At 38.0% G+C, this 19,915-nt stretch overlaps 1 protein-coding gene and 1 pseudogene across 4 annotated transcripts in view; one reads left to right on the plus strand and one right to left on the minus strand.

Moving 5' to 3' along the window:
* IMMP2L (inner mitochondrial membrane peptidase subunit 2) overlaps nt 1-19,915 on the plus strand; it is an 866,166-nt gene that overhangs the window by 140,138 nt on the left and 706,113 nt on the right. The gene's annotated exons all lie outside the window — the stretch shown is intronic.
* Nucleotides 8,159-8,775, minus strand: LOC116568922 (annotated as a pseudogene).

Here is a 19,915-nt window from a genome sequence, read left to right on the forward strand (position 1 = left end):
TTTTATATTTGGCTAACATGAAAAGGGGAAAGTACAATTCTTTTGTCACACAGCATGAGAAGGTAAATGGATGAGAGTTAGAGGCAGAATTCACCTCAAGAAAATTCATGGCTGTCTTGTGAGTCAGAAATTACATGACCCACTCACAAGCTGAACTGTAAAAGGTGTCCTTACAGAGCTGTGTTTCATCAAATAACAAAGGAAGTCCTCGTTGTGGGTTTGGCTCCCCAGAGGTGAACAGTGAGGTGGAGTTTCGGGTGCAAGATGTGCGTCAGGGGCTGTGTGCTGTGGCTGGAAGGGGAAGCTGCAGGATTGGCAGTTCCCATGAAACTCAGGTGGTATTGCCCTTAGGGTTGCCTCCTGTTGCCCCTGCCTTGTCGTGGGATGTGGGCAGCCCCCATGTGGGCTACAGGAGATTGAATTCTCTGGACATGGGCACTGTCTTCTGACCACACTCCCCGCACGCGGCAGTCAGCCGGTCCATCCTTGAAGGCTTATCTTGGAGACGAGTCTGTCTACGTGATCTTTTCCTTCTATGAGTATCAGGAATTTCTTGCAGTTTTATCCTTATGGTATTTATAATTCCAGGTATACATCACCTTGAATCAGGCAAGTGTTCACATTTTTTTAGACATATTGGTGATAAAAGCCCTTTTAACGTTGTGATTTGGTTTAAGTGCTTTTTGAATTATGTAGATTGTGTTCTGCCTCTAGCTATAGCATACCCTTTTTTTTTTTTTTTTTTAATTCATAGCGGACTGTGGCCCTCTATAGAAAGTTAAGGCTTTTCTGAATAGTATGTGACCATTTATAAGTGGACATATTTTTTTAAACTTTTTATTTTATAATGATTTCAAACTCAGAGAAACGTTTCAAGAAAAGGACAAAGAGTTAACATAAGTTGTTCACGCCCATTCCCTGTTACTAGTATTTTACTACAGTTGCCATATCGTACTCTCCTCCTCTCTCTGTCTCCCTCACCCTTTACTCTGATACATTCTTGTTTTGGAGTTTGTTCATTTGTTTGTTTGTTTTCTTGGGTTGAGATGAAAAATTGCAGACATGATGCCTTAGTATTCCTTTGGTACTTCAGTATTTCCTAAAAATAAGGATGTTGTTTCCTTTGCCTTTGGAGACATATCTTGAAAGAAGTTGCTGTGGCTGATATCGAAGAGGTTACTGCCTATGTTCTCCTCTAGGATTCTGATGGGTGCCTGCCTCACGTTGAGGTCTTCTATCCATTTTGAGTTTATCTTTGTGTACGGTGTAAGAGAATGGTCGAGTTTCATTCTTCTACATATAGCTGTCCAGTTTTCCCAGCACCACTTATTGAAGAGACTGTCTTTTTTCCACTGTATATTTTTTCCTGTTTTGTCGAAGATTATTTGACCATAGAGTTGAGGGTCCATATATGGGCTCTCTACTCTGTTCCACTGGTCTATGTGTCTGTTTTTATGCCAGTACCATGCTGTCTTGGTGATCACAGCTTTGTAGTAAAGCTTGAAATCAGGTAACGTGATGCCGCCAGTTTTATTTTTGTTTTTCAACATTTCCTTAGCAATCTGGGGTCTCTTCTGATTCCATACAAATTTTAGCATTATTTGCTTCAGCTCTTTGAAAAATACCGGTGGAATTTTGATCGGAATAGCATTAAAAGTATAGATTGCTCTAGACAGTATAGACATTTTAACAATGTTTATTCTTCCGATCCAAGAACATGGAATGGTCTTCCATCTTTTTGTGTCTTCTTCAGTTTCTTTTATGGGTGTTCTGTAGTTCCTCGAGTATAGATCCTTTACCTCTTTGGTTAGGTTTATTCCCAGGTATCTTATGGTTCTTGGTGCTATAGTAACCAACTTCATCAAGATCAAAAGCTTCTGCACAGCAAAGGAAACAGTGAACAAAACAAAGAGGCAACCCACAGAATGGGAGAAGATATTTGCAAATGACAGTACAGACAAAAGGTTGATATCCAGGATCTATAAAGAACTCCTCAAACTCAACACACACGAAAGAGATTATCATATCAAAAAATGGGCAGAAGATGTGAACAGACACTTTTCCAATGAAGACATACAAATGGCTATCAGACACATGAAAAAAATGTTCATCATCACTAGCCATCAGGGAGATTCAAATTAAAACCACATTGAGATACCACCTTACACCAGTTAGAATGGCGAAAATTAGCAAGACAGTAAACAACGTGTGTTGGAGAGGATGTGGAGAAAGGGGAACCCTCTTACACTGTTGGTGGGAATGCAAATTGGTGCAGCCACTTTGGAGAACAGTGTGGAGATTCCTCAAGAAATTAAAAATAGAGCTTCCCTATGACCCTGCAATTGCACTACTGGGTATTTACCCCAAAGATACAGATGTAGTGAAAAGAAGGGCCATCTGTACCACAATGTTTATAGCAGCAATGGCCACGGTCACCAAAGTGTGGAAAGAACCAAGATGCCCTTCAATGGACGAATGGATAAGGAAGATGTGGTCCATATACACTATGGAGTGTTATGCCTCCATCAGAAAGGATGAATACCCAACTTTTGTATCAACAAGGACAGAACTGGAAGAGACTATGCTGAGTGAAAAAAGTCAAGTAAAGAGAGTCAAGTATCATATGGTTTCACTTATTTGTGGAGCATAACAAATAACATGGAGGACATGAGGAGATGGAGAAGAGAAGGGAGTTGAGGGAAATTGGAAGGGGGGGTGAACCATGAGAGACTATGGACTCTGAAAAACAACCTGAGGGTTTTGAAGGGGCAGGGGGTGGGAGGTTGGGGGAACCAGGTGGTGGGTATTGGGGAGGGCACGGATTGCATGGAGCACTGGGTGTGGTGCAAAAACAATGAATACTGTTACGCTGAAAAGAAATAAAAAAAAATAAAAAAAAATAAGGATGTTGTTCCACAGAGCCCAATATAATAATCAACCAGGAAATAAATATTAATATAATATTACCATCTGTTTCTCAGATCTCATTCACAACTCACCAGTTGTCCCAGTGATGTTCTTCATGAGTCCAGAATCCGGGATCACACCTTGTGTTTAGTTGCCTGGCACAACTGGTCTTCTTCAGTCTGGAACTGTTCCTTAGTCTTCTCTCATTACATGAACTTGATATTTTGGAAGAGTTCAGCCAAATCATGCTTCTTCTCTATTTGGTTTTATCTGATGTTTCCTCATGAATGAGTTCAGATTATTCTGGGCAGGATTACCCTAGAAGTGATGCTTTGTTCTTAGTTCATCATGTTAAAAGGTAGTCAGGCATGTCTTATACTTTTCTTGTTTGTTCCAGCCTTGGAATTACTAAGAAATGGAAAATAACATTTAGACATTTAGAAACCAAGGTCTGGGTTCTAAAGATGCTCATTGCTACTGGAGTATCTTTCCTGCTAGGTCTTCTCAGGGAATGGAATTAGAAAATACAGGTTTTTACAAACTCTCTCTCTATGTCTGTCTGTCTGTTATCTATCTATCTATGCCTGGATCCTGTTAACCTCAAATGTTTACCTGTTTGCTCATTTCCCCCTGTATATAACCAATCTCTCATCTATGTGGGTCACCAATGTGGCTTGGCCCTGCTATCCCCAACCAGCTGGTTGAATATTGGGTTTTGGCTTTGCTGGTGATGCCAAGTACTTGCTCAGTCACAACCAAGAGGAAGGGACCCCAATGCATCTTATGTTTCCTATTCCTATTATTACTTTTCTGTAGGTATAAAGTACTGCAGTGATTCCAAAAACAAAATTCAGCAGAGGAGGTAGTATTTGTTATGGGCTATATTATAAAAGACATTCTAAATTAAAAATGGGATTCTCTAGTGGTTTCTTTTTTAGTTTTGTTTTTTCAAAATGAGTACTATTCTAAGATGTGAATGACAGGATTTTCGTGCTTAGCTTAAGATTCTGTTAAGGACAATAATAATAGCACTGGGATATGTGCTAAGCATTTTGATATTAAATATAGTTTCTGAATAAGAAACGATTTATATTGTTAAGGCAGATCTTTCTTTGGTTTCTTTTGGATTTATTTCTTGGTCACTCAAGTGATAGCTATTAGCAAAAACAATTTTTGTTGTGCCTTGTTTGTTGGTTTGCAATAATGAGAACAGTTATTGAGTCCAATAATTTTGTGCTTTTATTTTCAAGTAAAAAAGTGTTCTTATTTTGTGATGATACTAAGGAAAGGCAGTTTAAAAGCTAGTTTTAAAGGATCTGTAGCTTTGAGAGGTTATAATTTAGAATGGAGGCATGGTGGTCAGAGGAAATGAGCCAAAGTTAAAAGCCTTTTCTGTGCCATTGAATCTGTAACCATCCTCAAAGTACTCTGCACTTTATGTCACAAAAAAGCCTCAAATCCCGTGGGTAAATGTTATCTGCAGGAACCTCATCATTTCTGAAAACAGTTCTTTTATTCTTAGAGTGTTTGAACAAGAAATACAAATAATAGTATTTTCTTCTCTTTTTGCAGGACAACATATGGATATAGGGGTTCTGCTATTTTTGAATAAGTGCTTTGTGATATAAAAAGCAAAATCAAATTTAAAATTAATGGTTGGTTAGACAGAAACTTAAGGTGTTGGTTAAATCTCTTTTGCCTCCTTTGTGAAGCAGGGGTGTCAGTTCTCTTTTCTTGTGGGGTTGTTTTGTGCTTGATTTTCTTTTGGAAGATAAAATATAATTACTTGTCAGCCAAACAGTTATGGCATAGACATTTTTGCAAATAGCTTTAAAGGTAGATCTTGATTATATATAAGCTGTGAGGAGCACACAAGATGTGGGCAAAGCACTTGATGAGGAGTGAATGTGGTTGTACAGAGGAGAGGAGTGAGTGAAGGCTCACATCATTCTTGTGCTCTAAATATGTTCATATTGTCTCATGAGTCTTTTATGATTTCTGCTCTCCTTGTCCAGCATAACTTTAGTTGCTTCTTACCCCCTTCCTCGTCTCCTTTACTCTGTCTCTCTCCCTGATATAAACTCACTCACACACAAATACACATACAGTCATACTTGAACTTAAATAATTGGTGTGCTTAGATGTGTTCACAGCTGGAGGCCAATGTCTATAATTGTGTGTTTGTGTATACACACACATGCACACACATTCCATTTTCAAATAGTGGGCACTGAAAGTACTTGGCTTACCGTAGTACAATATGCAGCTCACGTTTGTTGAGCGAAGGAATTTGAGTCCAAAAAGACAAGTAATATTAAGGACTGAAGTGAACCGAGTGAAGGAATGGGCAGAGTCTCGTGAAGACATGATTTCTTCTATGAAGATTCGTTTGTTGTACGGATGGCTTCTCCATAATGATCTAATATTCATATGGAACAGTTGTTAGCTTGAATCCACTGCTTTTCCTCACCTCTCTGAACCAAAATTTATTTCTGATTGACAGAGGGTAGTTCATTGAACTGTCCCGATACGTCACTGGAAAGGGTGTATCACACCTTAGATGAAGGCAGTGATCTGGGTCCGGGGCCAGATACGTGTCCTTTTCCCTCCTCTCGATAGAGGTCTTCTTACTGCAGCTCATTTTATGTCTTTTGACAGCCAAGTAACACAGAGTAGAGTGAAATGACTTTTGTGTGACAGAAACCATAGCAAACGACGCAGGACATTTGCCTTTAAAAACAACAATAAAAAGATCAAACATTCTCTAGTTACCATTTTAACAGTTTACAGTTTGGAGTGGTACTGCTAGTCCTGTCAATGAAAATTACCGCTTGGCATCTTTTTGGAGTATCTAAATGTGTGGTCAGGGACCCACTTGGGCACAGGGTAGTGCTGTAAGTCCAGTTCATGATTTTCTGTACTACTTCCTAATGTGTCCGAAATGCTGAGAGCAGGGCACTGCTTCCCCTGCTACTTTTTTCGAATGTCAATATCTTCCCCTTTCTTTCCATGTAGAGTTATATTTATTCCATGGGATAGCAGCAAGTCCACTTCTAACTTACTGAAACCATTTGCCTCCATTTGGTACTAAGTCCAAAGTTTCAGGGACAAAAAAATTCTTCAAGTTGGTTATTAGGTGTAATAGAGAGTCCAGCGAAAATGCGTACATGTGTACAACAAAAGATGTACACAAGAGTGTTCGTAGCAGCATTCCTCCTAATAGCCCCACATGGAAACACCTCTAAGGTCTGTCAACAGTACAATGAATACATTGTGGTATATTCATCAAATGTGGTGTAGTCATTCATTGTATAGCAATGGAAACAAATGAACAGCTGGTCCAGGTGGCAACGTAGATGAATCTCAATCATGTTAAAGGAAGCCAGATGAAAAAGAATATATCACATATTCAATTTATATAAAGGTTAACCATTGACAAACCTCATTTTTGGTTTTGGAAACCGGGATAATGATTACCTTTGGGAAGGAGGAAGAGTAGTGACTCAGAACGGGCAGACCCGTGGTGTAGTTACTAGTGTGGGTGGCGGTTACATGGTTATCTTCACGTTGTGGTAAGTCATGCCGAATCATCACCTTTGTGCCCCTTTCTGTGTGTGTTATGTTTCCATTAAAAAACTTATTTTTAGGGACGTCTGGGTGGCTCAGTTGGTTGGACGACTGCTTTCGGCTCAGGTCATGATCCCGGAGTCCCGGGATCAAGTCCCGCATCAGGCTCCCAGCTCCACGGGGAGTCTGCTTCTCCCTCTGACCTTCTCCTCGCTCATGCTCTCTCTCACTGCCTCTCTCTCAAATAAATAAATAAATAATCTTTAAAAAAAAACTTATTTTTAAAAATTGATTATTAAAAATTATTCTCTTGTGTGTAATGTCTACTTTTTTCTGGATGCTTTCAAGGTGTTTTTCTTTGTCTTAGTTTTATGTTTGACTGTAACTTGTATAGGTGTGATTTTCATTATAATTTTCCTCCTGTGTTTCACTGAGCTTTGCGAATCTATAATTTCATGCTTTTCACCAAATTCAGAAAGAATGCTGCCAATATATTTTTAAATTAGACTTAAAGAAAGTAGAGGGACTAAGCTCACCTACATTCGCACACCCTCAGGAAAAGACGACACTGTATATACATTATTCGTTTTAAGCATATACTTTGCTTTATAGGTCAGCATCTCAACTTCACAAGTTCCTGCCTCCCAGCTGGCCCCGTAAAACTGAACTGAACCAGTTTTCCCATTTGTTCTAAGTTCTTGTCTAGCCTGTCAACTCTTAAGCCACTAACGACTAACCAGTGTATACCCTTACCTTAGACTATACCTCCTAAAGCTCTTCACAGTAGAAGGCTTTCTCTTTACCCCTGTGTTTCAGGGGCCGCTGAAGACTGGTGGTGTTGTATATATACAGGTGTATGTATAGGTGTTGACCACTCACACCTAGCTTTTGCCAGCTTAGTGCAGATCCTTTTGTGCATGAAAAATACCCATCCTTTTTTCTCTTCCATTAACTGGCCAGAGGGAACTTCTTGTGATGCCAGTTTATGTGGACTGAGGGAAAAGTGCTGAAGCATTAGGGGTAGGTACTGTAATAGTCTGAGTCATCTGCTTATTCAGCTTAGCTGTGGCCATGTTCCCAGTCTTCGAGGGAGTGGAGTGCTGTTGTGCCCATCTAGTTTTATGGTTTGGCAAATCAGATAACGGCAACTTATGATGGTGGTTTGATTATTCACCTAGTCCCTTGATGTCCTGTGGTCAGGTGTTCCAGCTCTCCCAGGGACCACTAGCAAATTGGGGGAGCAATCTTAATAAGGTCCCCAAGAATCACATGTGATTAGCACTGACGCATTGCACTATGATATTGACCATGCAGTTGTGCAGTGGCCATTTCTAAAGGCACTTTCTGGTTATAAAGCATTCACACATGTTCTATCTCATAGGGCACGGTATCCTTTCTGCTGGCCTCCAGGTCTATAGATGTAAAGGGCCCAATGTGAAATCAAGATTACACAGAGGACCTGGCTATTCTGGTGGCTCTGCAGTCCATGGTGCAACTACTACTACTACTACTATTACTACTGTTAACTACTACTCCTACTACTATTACTACTATTGCTGCTGCTGCTGCTAATACTACTACTACTACTGTTACTATTACTTCTACTACTATTACTACTACTTCTCCTCCTTCTTTTTCTCCTCTCTCTCCTTCTTGAATGAGAATTTAATGTTGGGGAAGGAACTTAGGGTGTAGCCTTTGGCAAGGGGACATGCTGGCCCTGATTTTGGGCCACAGATGCAGAAGCAGGCAGGGTCTGACAGACAGGTGTGCAGCCCAGGTGGCACAGATCAGGTATTTGTACAAGCCATAGTGACTTATGGTGCCATCTGAGTGCACAAACCTGGGGTTGACATCCAGGAAGTGGGCCCACGGGTGGCCAGTCAGTGCTACCCAGACCAACCCATTCACCCATCAGTTTTTCTCTTAAAGTGGGTTAGGGTGCTGGCCTCTGGGAGCAGTCCTGACACCATTGGTTCACCAGTTGGACGATGGTCTCGATGCCACCAGTCACTTGCTCTGCTATGTGCCTGTGGTGGTTGGTACTCACTCCAGACCACTACAGTCTTGGGCCAGATTTGTTCCAGCTCCTCATTCTCCAGCTGCCAAAGCACCTATTATGTGCTGTCACTACCAATACTGAAGTTAAGTGTGTGCAGAGAATAAAAGAGCTCCCGCCAGATCTTGCACAGGTGCATTAGATGGACCCAGGAGTCCTGAGTAAGAAGACTTTGTGTTCCTTATCTTTGCTGTGGGCTATGAACCCAGGTGTAGGGACATTCAGTGTCCATTGCCCTGCATGTCCTATACCCGCAGGGACTTGCTGGTGCCTTCTCCTCTTCACTCATCGTGGTGCTACAGCTCGTGCTGGATCCAGTGTCTTTTTTAAAGGCCAATTGCCGTATTTGAAAGAACATAAGCAGTAGAAATCCAAGATTTGGATAACAGTTGAGATTAGAACCCCAACTACTTGATTCTCTTCCTCTCCATTTGAGTCTCTGCTCAAATGTCATTTTGGCTCCCAGATCAGAACCATTAAGAGTAGAGGTAGAGGGAATTTTAGGTTTCCATTTTTAAGGCACAGTAACTCCACCAAATGGCTTAAACTGTGGCTAAGTATGATAGCTTTGTAAGTATGTATGTAAGTATTTAAGTATGTAAGTATGGCGTTGTGCCATACCCTCCACTCCAGATGCACATAGGTGGAAATCCTAGAGGGACGTAAGTGCTTTCTGACCCAAGACACATTAGACCACATTTTCTCCCTACTTTCCTCTTTGAGACCAATGATAATCACTTCTTACAGGTGTTTTGTTTGTTTGTTTGTTTGTTTTTTGTATTAGAACATAGTAAATCATGGGCCATGGAGTAGACAGAAGTTAGCTTGCTCTTAATGTGACGAATCTGTGCCTTTGGCTTTAAGAACGTTTGCTGTATGTAAGAATGAATCAGATCCTTGGTACTATAGAGAGCAACATTTGTAGCTACCATTAACCAAAGGATCCCAGTGATGACTTTATAACCTGAGTAAAGTCTTAATACAGAAAGGGTTTTTACCTGCATCTGAATTGTCATCTCTTTAGCCACTTTCACATCCATCTTTGTGGAAAACATGCTCTTTCTCCTGTTCAGAGCTGTCTGTACACCTGTGTTCTCGGTCTTCTCTTTCCCCAGCTCCTTATGCCATTGTTTCATTAATTACTTAATGGCCTTTTGAACTAGCCCCTCTTCCCTGATTGCTTTTCTGAGCTTTTGAACATGATCAAGTTTTTCTCAAGTCAAAACAGAGGTACTCAGACTCTCCCTTAATTTTGTGCTCACTGCTTGATGATTCTTTTATTCACAAGTAGGATTCTAGAAACAAGCCACTCTACCTGGCCTCTCCACCTCCTTGCGTCCCCTGTGTTGTACAGCCTTCTGCGATCTCGCTTGTTCACACAGCTCTGCTGGGAAGGTCATCAATCTCTGACTTCCGAATGTTATCAGTCTCTCACTTCCTAAATGTTAAAGGTCATCAGTCTGTGACTTACCAAATGTTCAACGTTTTTCAGTGCTTCTTTGAAAACTACTCTTAATACTTGATTCTGTTGAGTGTTAGTTCATTAAAACATTCTTCTCTTTTGGTTTCTGGGACTCTACCCTTCATGAGTTTTTCTCCTTCGTATCTAGCTACCCCCTGTTAGTGGACTTGCTTTCTACCCTTTCTCTCCTTTGTGTTGTCCTTAGTGTTCTTCCTTGGACTCCTGGCCCTTTCTACTCTAGAGCTTTCCCCTGAGTAGTCAGAACCCCTTGTAAGGATCAGCAGCCAATTATTATGGCAATTATATACTAAGAACTCCAAACTCTCAAGCTTTGGCTTAGGCCATTTTCCTGATACTCAGTTGCTTCCCAGATATTGCAATAAATATCCTGGAAGATAGAAGAAAATAAATTGAAGAATATCCAAGAATGAGGTGATAGACACATGTGATGATAACAGAGCTGTTCTTCCTCCTTTATTTGCTATTTTGGTGTGTGTAAGAACCTTGACTCCGTTTCTCAGCCTAGAATGTTGATAGGCATTTCATCCTTCCATTTAGCTCACAATAGCACAACCGGCATGGTACCTGTCATATCCTAGGCATGCAGTGTTATGTTTGGATGAATGAATGAATACATGACTTCTTTTCCTCCATCCCTTACATTCATTCAATCACCAAGTTCTGTCCCTTCCACCTGGCGTTCTTTGCTTACTGCTAGTGGAGTTTCCTCCCTCCACTTCTTCATCTCCACTGTTACTTGTCTAATTGAAGCTGTCTGTGTAGCTTACATATATTCTGTTAGCCACATTAAAAAATAAAACCGAAAGAGGTGATAGTGATTTTAATAATGCATTTTATTTGATCCAGTATATCCAAAATATTATTTCAACATGTGGTCTAATCACATTTCAATGTCCTCAACCTATACATACCTATTCTCTTTGTCTGGAAGCCTCTGATCCTTCTACTCAACAAACTTGTTCATATGGTATCAGCCTGAATGCTGTTTCCTTCATGAATCCTACCTTGAGTTATTTTGGCAAATTTCTTATACTTGTGGCTTTTGAGCTTTTTTTTTTTTTTTTTTTTTTTTTGCCATATCAAGTAGAAAGCATATTTTACATTGTGACCAAGATGTAAGCGTATGTGTGTGTGTCTTCCCATATTTTTGCCTATAACTGTACTGAAGTCTCTGTGTCTGTTTCTAAATTTATACCTATGAGAAACTGGAACAGAAGTTCAAACTTGTTTTATTTCATTTTGTACACATAAATCTATTATTGCATTTACCAGGCTGCACTAATTTATTTATTTTTTGCATATATCTCCTTCCTATTCTCTACACCTTTTCATAAAGAAATTAATAAATAAATTTTTTGTGACAAGTCCAGTGCCTGGTCAAATGTGTGTACTCAGTATATATTTATTGACTCACTCAAGTCTAGAAAAGCTGTTCATATGGGTTCAAAGACATCATTTTAACCATCAATATTAATAAGCTACAATAGTTTGTGCTGGGCTGTTTCAACCCTGGCTGACAGAAATACAAACACCTGGGTGATAGAAAGGTTTTCTTTATTCCCCGATCTTCTTATATCTGAATAAGGATCTCAGATATGTTCTCTTATTCTGGCCACATGGAAGCTGGATAGCAGTGAGAACTTGATGTTTTTCACTTAGAATCAACTCCAATACTGTAGAGAAACACATTTTGGTACTTCTTATGAAGGGAGCTGACGTTTGTACTCTGAGGTTAGCAGTTTATGCCTGGTATTTAAAAAAATTTCTGATGACATGATACAATCTCAGAGCATATCAGAGAGAAGCCAGATGGCTCATTTCTAGACCAGTTTTACTGCTAATTAAAGGGCTAATTTTTCTCTCACAAACTCAAGAGTGTGAATGTATTTATTGTCAAAATACTCGATAGCTGGACAAGCTAAATTGGTTCACGAAGACCTAATTGGGTATTTTCCATCTTGCAAAACTCTGGTGCTGATATTTAAGAGACCCTGGGGAATAGCTGTTAGTAAAGGTATTGATTACAAGTCTGCTGCTTTTTAATAGCTGTGTATTAACTCAAGAAGCTGGATTTCAGGAGACTAAAATTTTGAAGAAAAATAACATTCTCAACAGCTAGAACTAGTCCTTTCACTTCCACTTATGTGAATAGTTTTGCTTTTATTACATTTTAAGTGTTGCTGTCAGCCTGAGTGAAGAGACCCACATGACGAGATTGCTCTTACTCTGACAAAAGATCATTATCTGGCTGGAGCATATTCTAGGAATCAATAAATATATAATATGCTATTTCAGATTCTTTGAAGATATTAAGTAAAATCTCATTTTGGATGTAGGAGGTGTTTCTTAATAAATATTTAAAACCTCTATTGGCAGGGCCTTAATGTGACAGCTAATAAATACACCATTGAATAAGTGTTAACAAAAAGACATATTATGGTGAAGTACCTTCAAATTATGTAGGTGAAATAATAAAGTATCACCTTTTCCTCACAAACAAATTAGCGATGATTTAATTCTTTCATATTAATTGATGTTGAGGAATACACACAGCAAAGTTTTTGATAGAACTATTTTTACCTTCTCTTAGTAATTTACTTGGGATTTTTATTCAGATAATTCATAAACTAAATTATCTTCAGAGAAGATATATTGCCACTTGCAATATATATATGGATTTTGTTTTTACCTAAACTTCATGTACATGTATGAATGCTGTTACAAATGTTAGGGAATATTTAACCAAGGTCCTGACTTAGAAAGTTGCCTTTCATCTAAAAATTTCAAACTTGAACTGACTTGCTGCTTTTTCTTACTTTAAAAAAACCTTTTTTTTTTAGAAGATTAATTTATTTAACAGAGATCATAAGCAGGCAGAGAGGCAGGCAGAGAGAGAGAGAGAGGAGGAAGCAGGCTCCCCGCTGAGCAGAGATCCTGATGCAGGGCTCGATCCCAGGACTCTGGGATCCTGACCTGAGCTGAAGGCAGAGGCTTTAACCCACTGAGCCACCCAGGTGCCCCTAAAAATTTTTTTATTATCATATAATGTATTATTAGCCCCAGAGGTACAGGTACTTTTTCTTACTTTTTAAAATGAGTTCCTGTTTATTTGGTGAGCAAATAGTTTGCATTTACATGTTAAACAATTTTGTTATTTAGAGTTCATAATATATACCATTTTGGTATCTCTGGAATTTTCTGTCTTGAAGCTGAAAGCCTTCAGATAGATATTGTTACTATTAGCTATTATTATTTGAGAAAATGACTGGTCTTTCCACTTGCCTTTCAACATGGTAACCTTCCACTATATTCTCATCATAAGGGAACTTTGTTTTTTGGCTCGGTAAAATATGGACGGTGTTTTTCTGAGGTGCTGCCAGCTAATATGAGACTGTTGTAGGTACAATGTTATGAAATTTTAATTCACCTTGTAAGCATCATGGCCTGTCTTGCTATTGTAAAATGACTTGTATTTAAAAACCTGTAACAAGTATAATCCTGGAAAATGAAATAATAATTCATATACTCTCATTAGTAAGTCTTTGACTAGACTATAAATTTTCATTTACCTATCAATTTAAGTGGGAAGCTGACATTGTACATGGTCTCTCTTATCTCTAATATAACTTTATTTTTTACTGTAAGGTTTATGAGAAGCTTTAGGTGATACTTTATTTTTTAATTCTGGTCTTCTCTTGCTCTGGATAGATGCCACGTATCTCATTCTTCAGCTAAACAGCTCATATTCTACTGTCTCATTAGCCTTTCAGTAAATGGGATGCAAAATGGTCTCATTAGTCTTTTGATAAATATCATTTTAATTAAATATGCATAAATATGGAAAGACCTGTGTAACAATGTCTTTAAGTAATTACGATATATTTTATATTATTTTGCATTATTATGGAATTGTGTACCTATTTCTGATGCAGAATAATTACACCATTAGGAGTTTATACTAACCTGTTTTTTGTGTTTATAAAGATCACAAGTTTATCAAGTAGGTGGCTTGAGTTAATTTGATTTCACCTTTATCACAGTGCTAATGGAATTGATAGTGTAAGTTCGCCTGTGCCAAGAAGTAAAGAACTCAGATTTAATAACAGTGTTGATTCAGAAAAATGATCTGTTGCCTGTAGTATTTTTCTTAAATATAGATTCTTTAATACAATTGAATATTGTAAAAACTCTTCCACTTTACTTCTTTAGCTACTCACTAAACTCAAATTTATGATATTCCAGAGGTATTGGTTAAGAAAAGAGTTGAGAGAAAGAAAGGTCTAACTTGGATCTTAGATTTGCCATTTAGTATCACAGTGCTTTTGGGTGATTATAATAACAATACCTGCCTCAAAGGATCCTTTTTTTGAGAAATAATTAAGATAAGATTTACTAAGTGTTAAATATACAAAGTACTAGTAGTTTTATTATCATAATAATAAAGTCATGAGCTTTTCCCCCTAAATATATTTCATTTTGCTGGAAATTTTATTGATCAATATTTGCATTGTGGCAATTACAAAAAGTGGATAAGTATACCACTGTAAACTTTTTTTTTTTTTTTTTTTTTGGACCTCTTGAAGGCCCGTGTAATCAGCACATTGAAAAACATTACATAGTTCACATTTAATGAAGTTGAATTTAATTTGCATGGTTTCAACTGGTATAAAATGACTTTCATGCAAATATGCTTGTTTCCTGTTGTATCATTATTTTATAATAGTTCTGTATTATCTGCCAAAGTAATTGTAAACAAAAATTGTTTAGAAATTATTTTTTAGCTTCCTCTTACATATCTAAAAGTTTGTAAAAAAATTTTTTTTCAACCACCAAGTCTATTTAGTAAATGTTTGCTGGATTTTAACCTGATACACTTTTTTTTTTTTAACCTGATACACTTTTAAATATTTATTTTTATTTAATTTTATTTTTAATTTAGATTTTGTTAATTAACAAACAGAGCTTTCCTTCCTCTCTCTCTGCCTGCCTCTCTGCCTACTTGTGATCTCTGTCTGTCAAGTAAATTAAAAAAAAGAAAAAGAAAAAAAAATTAATGGGGTGCCTGGGTGGCTCAGTGGGTTAAGCCTCTGCTTTCCGCTCAGGTCATGATCCCAGTGTTCTGGGATCAAGCCCTACATCGGGCTCTCTGCTCAGCAGGGAACCTGCTTTCCTTCCTCTCTCTCTCTCTGCCTCTCTGCCTACTTGTGATCTCTGTCTGTCAGGTAAATTAAAAAAAAAAAAAGAAAAGAAAAGAAAAACAAACAGAGCATATTGGTTTCTGGAGTAGAATTCAGTCATTCATCACTTGCATGTAACACCCAGTGCTCATCACAAGTGTCCTCTCTACTGCCCATCACGCATCTAGGCCGTCCCCCACCCACCTACCTCCAACAACCCTCAGATTGTTCTCTATCATCAGCAGTCATTTATGGCTTGTTTCCCTCTCTCCTTTTTTTCTTTCCCCCTTCCCATATGTTCTTCTATTTTCTTTCTTAATTCCACATCTGAGTGAGATCATATGGTATTTGTCTCTCTCTGACTGACTTATTTCACTTTTAATACACGCTAGCTTTATCCATGTCATTACAAATGATAAGATTTCATTCACTTTTGTGGCTGAGTAATATTCCGTTGTATATATACAGCACATATTTATTCATTTATCAGTCAACGAACATTTGATGGGTTCTTTCTGTGTCCCTTGATTTTAAAAGGAAAATGGATAAATAAAACCATTATTCATGGAGCAGTAATAAAATCAATTATGGTATAGTCATACTACATATAGTATTAAGATGTTAAGACATTTATATATATTTTGTGCATATGAAATGATACATGCATAGAAAGAATTGTATTATGATTCATCGCAAATTATTGATAGAATTACTTCTACAGTAAGGAGTGGAGCAGTGTAATTCTTGAGTGTATATCAAGTAGAGTTTCACGATTGCAAGCAACCTAAATTGAGAGATGATCTAAGCAAAAAAGGGGAATTTATTAATGTTTGGCTGTATCACAAAATTGAAAATTGAATTGAATAAGTAGGCCTCAGGAAGTATAGATGTAGAAACAGCTCAGAGAGTTAAGTGGCAGTAATTTGTGAGTAGTTTCTATGGCAGGAGAGGGATTTGAAGACTTCTGGAACTGATAGCCCTACTAGAGTGGCACAAAATGGGGGCAGGGTGATGGGGTGGGGGATGGTAGTTCACCAAGGGAAAGGGTACTTACTGTTCATGAAGAGCGTCAGAGATTTCTACTACAGAAGGATGTTTTCCTTTGTAATTTCCTTTGTATTAATGTCTTTTTTTTTTTTTTAAATAGCTTGGTTGTGATTTAATCCATATGCCGTATGATTCAACCATTTTGAGGTATATAATTAAATGACATAGTATTAGTCACAAAATTATACATTCATCAGTACAATCACTTTTTGAATACTTTCATTACCCCAAGAAGGAACCCCATAGCCCTTAGCCATCACCTCCAAGCCATCTCTCTACTCTCAGTCTGTAGTAGCCACTAACCTGCTCTCTGTCTCTATATATTTCCCCATTTTGAACATTACTTATTAATGAAATTATACAATATGTGGTTCTTTGTGACTGACTCCCTTCCCTTAGTGCAGTATTTTCAAGGTTCATGAGGCTATTGCATATATCAGTAATTTATTCCTTTTTATGACTGGAAAATTTATTCCGTTATAGGGATATACCACATCTTATTTATCCCCTCATCAGTTAATGGGCATTTGGATTGTTTCCACCTTTTGGCTATTATGAATAATGCTGATATGAACTTTCAGCTACAAATTTTTGTCCGATTACCTGTTTTTAGTTCTCTTGGCTATATAGTTAGGCATTGTATTACTGGATCGTATGGTAACTCTATGCTTCAGCAGTTGAGGAGCCACCAAACTGTTTTTCAGAAGTCCTGCACTATTTACAATCTCACCAGCAGTGTCGGGAGGTTTCTGTTTCTCTACATCTTTATTAACAGTTTCAGTGTCTTTTTGGTTATAGCCATCGAAGTAGTGGGTATGAAGTAGTATCTCGTTGTGATTTTGAATTGCATTCATCTGGTGACTATTGATGCTGAATGTTTTCTGTGTCCTTTTTGGCTATATATATAGGTATTTATATACATATATTTATATACATAGTGTGGATATATATCTATATAATTTTTTAAAAGTAAAAATGTCAGATTTTTTTTTCTTACCATTACTTTTCATTCTTTATAATTTTGGATGTGTGTTTAACACAGAGTTAGTTGTGCATAATTTTTCTGTGAGCTGAGTATTATGACATTAAAAATAAAAAGAGCTTAGAGAAGGTAAGTAATTTGCTCAAGAACACAGGACTAGTAAGTCACATAGGCTCTGAATCCAGGCCATTTTAATTCCAGTGCCTGGTGTCCTAAACACGAGACTGTAATGTGTATTAAATCATATGTGTTCTCAAGTTTACTGTATTGTTGTTAGTTTGTTTTGCCTGCCTTTATAATCTTATAGAAACAAAGACTGAAATTGCGAAGAGATCTCATAGTTCGTCAAGTCTCACCTCTACCCAGTGTAGGTAATCTGCCCACAGGTTTGCTAAGGCCCGATTGTTTAGCCAGGATTGTATGTTGTTTTCCACCTACATCAGAATCAGCTCAGTTGTTTGTTAAAATTGCATATTTCTACGCTTCACCCCCAACTTCATAAATACGCCAGTTGAGTACCGGGCCTAGGAAACAAAATTTTAAGTGAGTGGATTGAGAACCACTCCTCTGGTGGCAGGCATCTCACCGTCTCACAAGAGCATTATTTTGCTGGACGCTTTTCATGTTTCCTGGTAGCTTTTTATCATTTGATCTGCCTCTCCTCTATAGCAACACTCAATAGGCCTGTTCTCTCTGATGCTTGGCAAATATGGCTTCAGCTTGCTGATAGAGAGGACTTTTTGTCTTTCGTTTCCATCCTGGGAGTTCTGCTGAGTTAATCATTCAGTTAAGAATCTCTTGCTCAGCACCTCCTGAATAGGTGGGAGACGGCACTGCTGTGCATGACCTCTGCTTTGAAAGAGGCAAGACTCTGGTAGGAATTTTAAGCATTAACCAAGAATATTCAAGTCCATTTAAGCATGATAGCATCTTTGAATGTACCTGATATGAAAATTTCATATTTTCTTTTCTCTGAAGACAGAAGTGTAGGCTTAGTGGTGACAGTTTTACCTGATTTCACATAAGAAGTTCCCTGAACAATGTGATGACTGCGGCTTGTATCAGATGCGGTGTCCAGTGTCTCTGCACAGACGATAACCCCTACGCTTTGTTGTCTCACTTGGGTTACCAAGCTAGGAGAGAGTACTATTAAAGGGTCAGAATCATGTGTTCAGGCTCTATTAGCTTTTGATTTATGACCCAAGCCATTTCACTTATGTCTTTACTTGTCTGACTCTCAGGATTTGACTGTCCTTTGGTTTTAACTCAATGAGAACTGTATGGATTGCTTTCTTGCCTTAATACTGTGAACAGTGCAAGGAGCCTTATGATAACTTGTACATCAGACGAGCTGTGATTGTTAGATAAGAGGATGGTAATAATGTGAAGATAGCATGGATTTGGAAAAGCTAATTTTGTAGATTTGTTAAGTTTTGTCCTCCCCCCCCCCAGTGTTGGATTTTTTTCTCCTTGAGAACTAGCTTATCACCACATTCTAGAGCTTTTTCTCAGGCATTCTTCTAGAAAGCCATTCTTTCCTTTCTCTTTCTTTACTGTCATCAGCCTAGTCCAGGACTTCAGCAGCTGCAGCATGATCAATAATACGAAAGGTTAAAAAGGTCAGAATTGAATTTATTACGCAAGTATTCTCTTGATTTATGCAAATGCATTGTCAACAGGTTACCAATTTGCATTATTCAATATTCATTTACAGGCACTTATGACACTGTCAAACTCAAGCATGTGAGCAATTTTTAAAGACTGGCTTGTGCTTGGATAGTTCAAAGCAGTTTCCATTAAATAATTTGAAGTGACTACGATTCGGACTTGTTCGTTTTTTTTTTTTTTTTTTCCCCAGGAACTGAATGGGGTCTTTACTGAAGAGGAAAGTGGAAAGGGTCAGAGCAAACCTAGAATCAGAAAGAGGTGTTTGGCATTTTTTCCCCTCCGTGATTAACAAAGCAGGAACAGGAAAGCACTTTGACGCTTCGATTTGATTCAAAACAGTGTTTTCTAAAACATAAGCCGTTCTTGTCCTTAACTTAAACATAGGTTCATTTAAATCACTGATGTATTTCCCCGTGTTCTTCATTCATTCTTAGGAGGCAGATGAATTATGAACTACCGTACTCAGCAGAGGAGAAATTAATTTGGCACAAAATATGTAGAATCATTTTTTTTTTCTCTTCTTTTTTTTTTTTTGGTAGAAGAATTCATTCTATCCTCATCTTCCCATCCTTGAAGGCATTTTCTTTTAGTTCATAATCTTCACTAACCTATTTATATCTTGTAGGAACTTAAAAGCGTTAGCAAAGGTTATAACTGAAGTTGTCAAGAAAAACAGATGAATTAAATCTACCCCAGAGCAGTTTTGCATGTGCCAGAATCTGGAGCAGCTAGGCACCAGGAAAGGGGATCCTGACTGTAGTGCCTCTTTTCCACTTTGTCTTACCTTGTAGCATTGAATGACGATTCTTTTCTCCTTTATTCAGTGTTTTTCTCAGTTTTACATTTTTACTACCTGGAATTTGCCAGGTACATTTACAAACATTATCTCATCCAGTTTTCAAAAGAGCACTCCTGGGTTGTTGGTAGCAGCCTTTATGCCAGTGAGCCGTACCCCTGGACCTCTATTACACTAGCTTTTCTGACCATTTCTAGTATTTTTTCTTTTTTTCCTTTCCCTGGAATGT

This window comes from Mustela erminea, chromosome 11 (genome assembly GCF_009829155.1).
Source record: "Mustela erminea isolate mMusErm1 chromosome 11, mMusErm1.Pri, whole genome shotgun sequence".
NCBI classification, from domain to species: domain Eukaryota; kingdom Metazoa; phylum Chordata; class Mammalia; order Carnivora; family Mustelidae; genus Mustela; species Mustela erminea.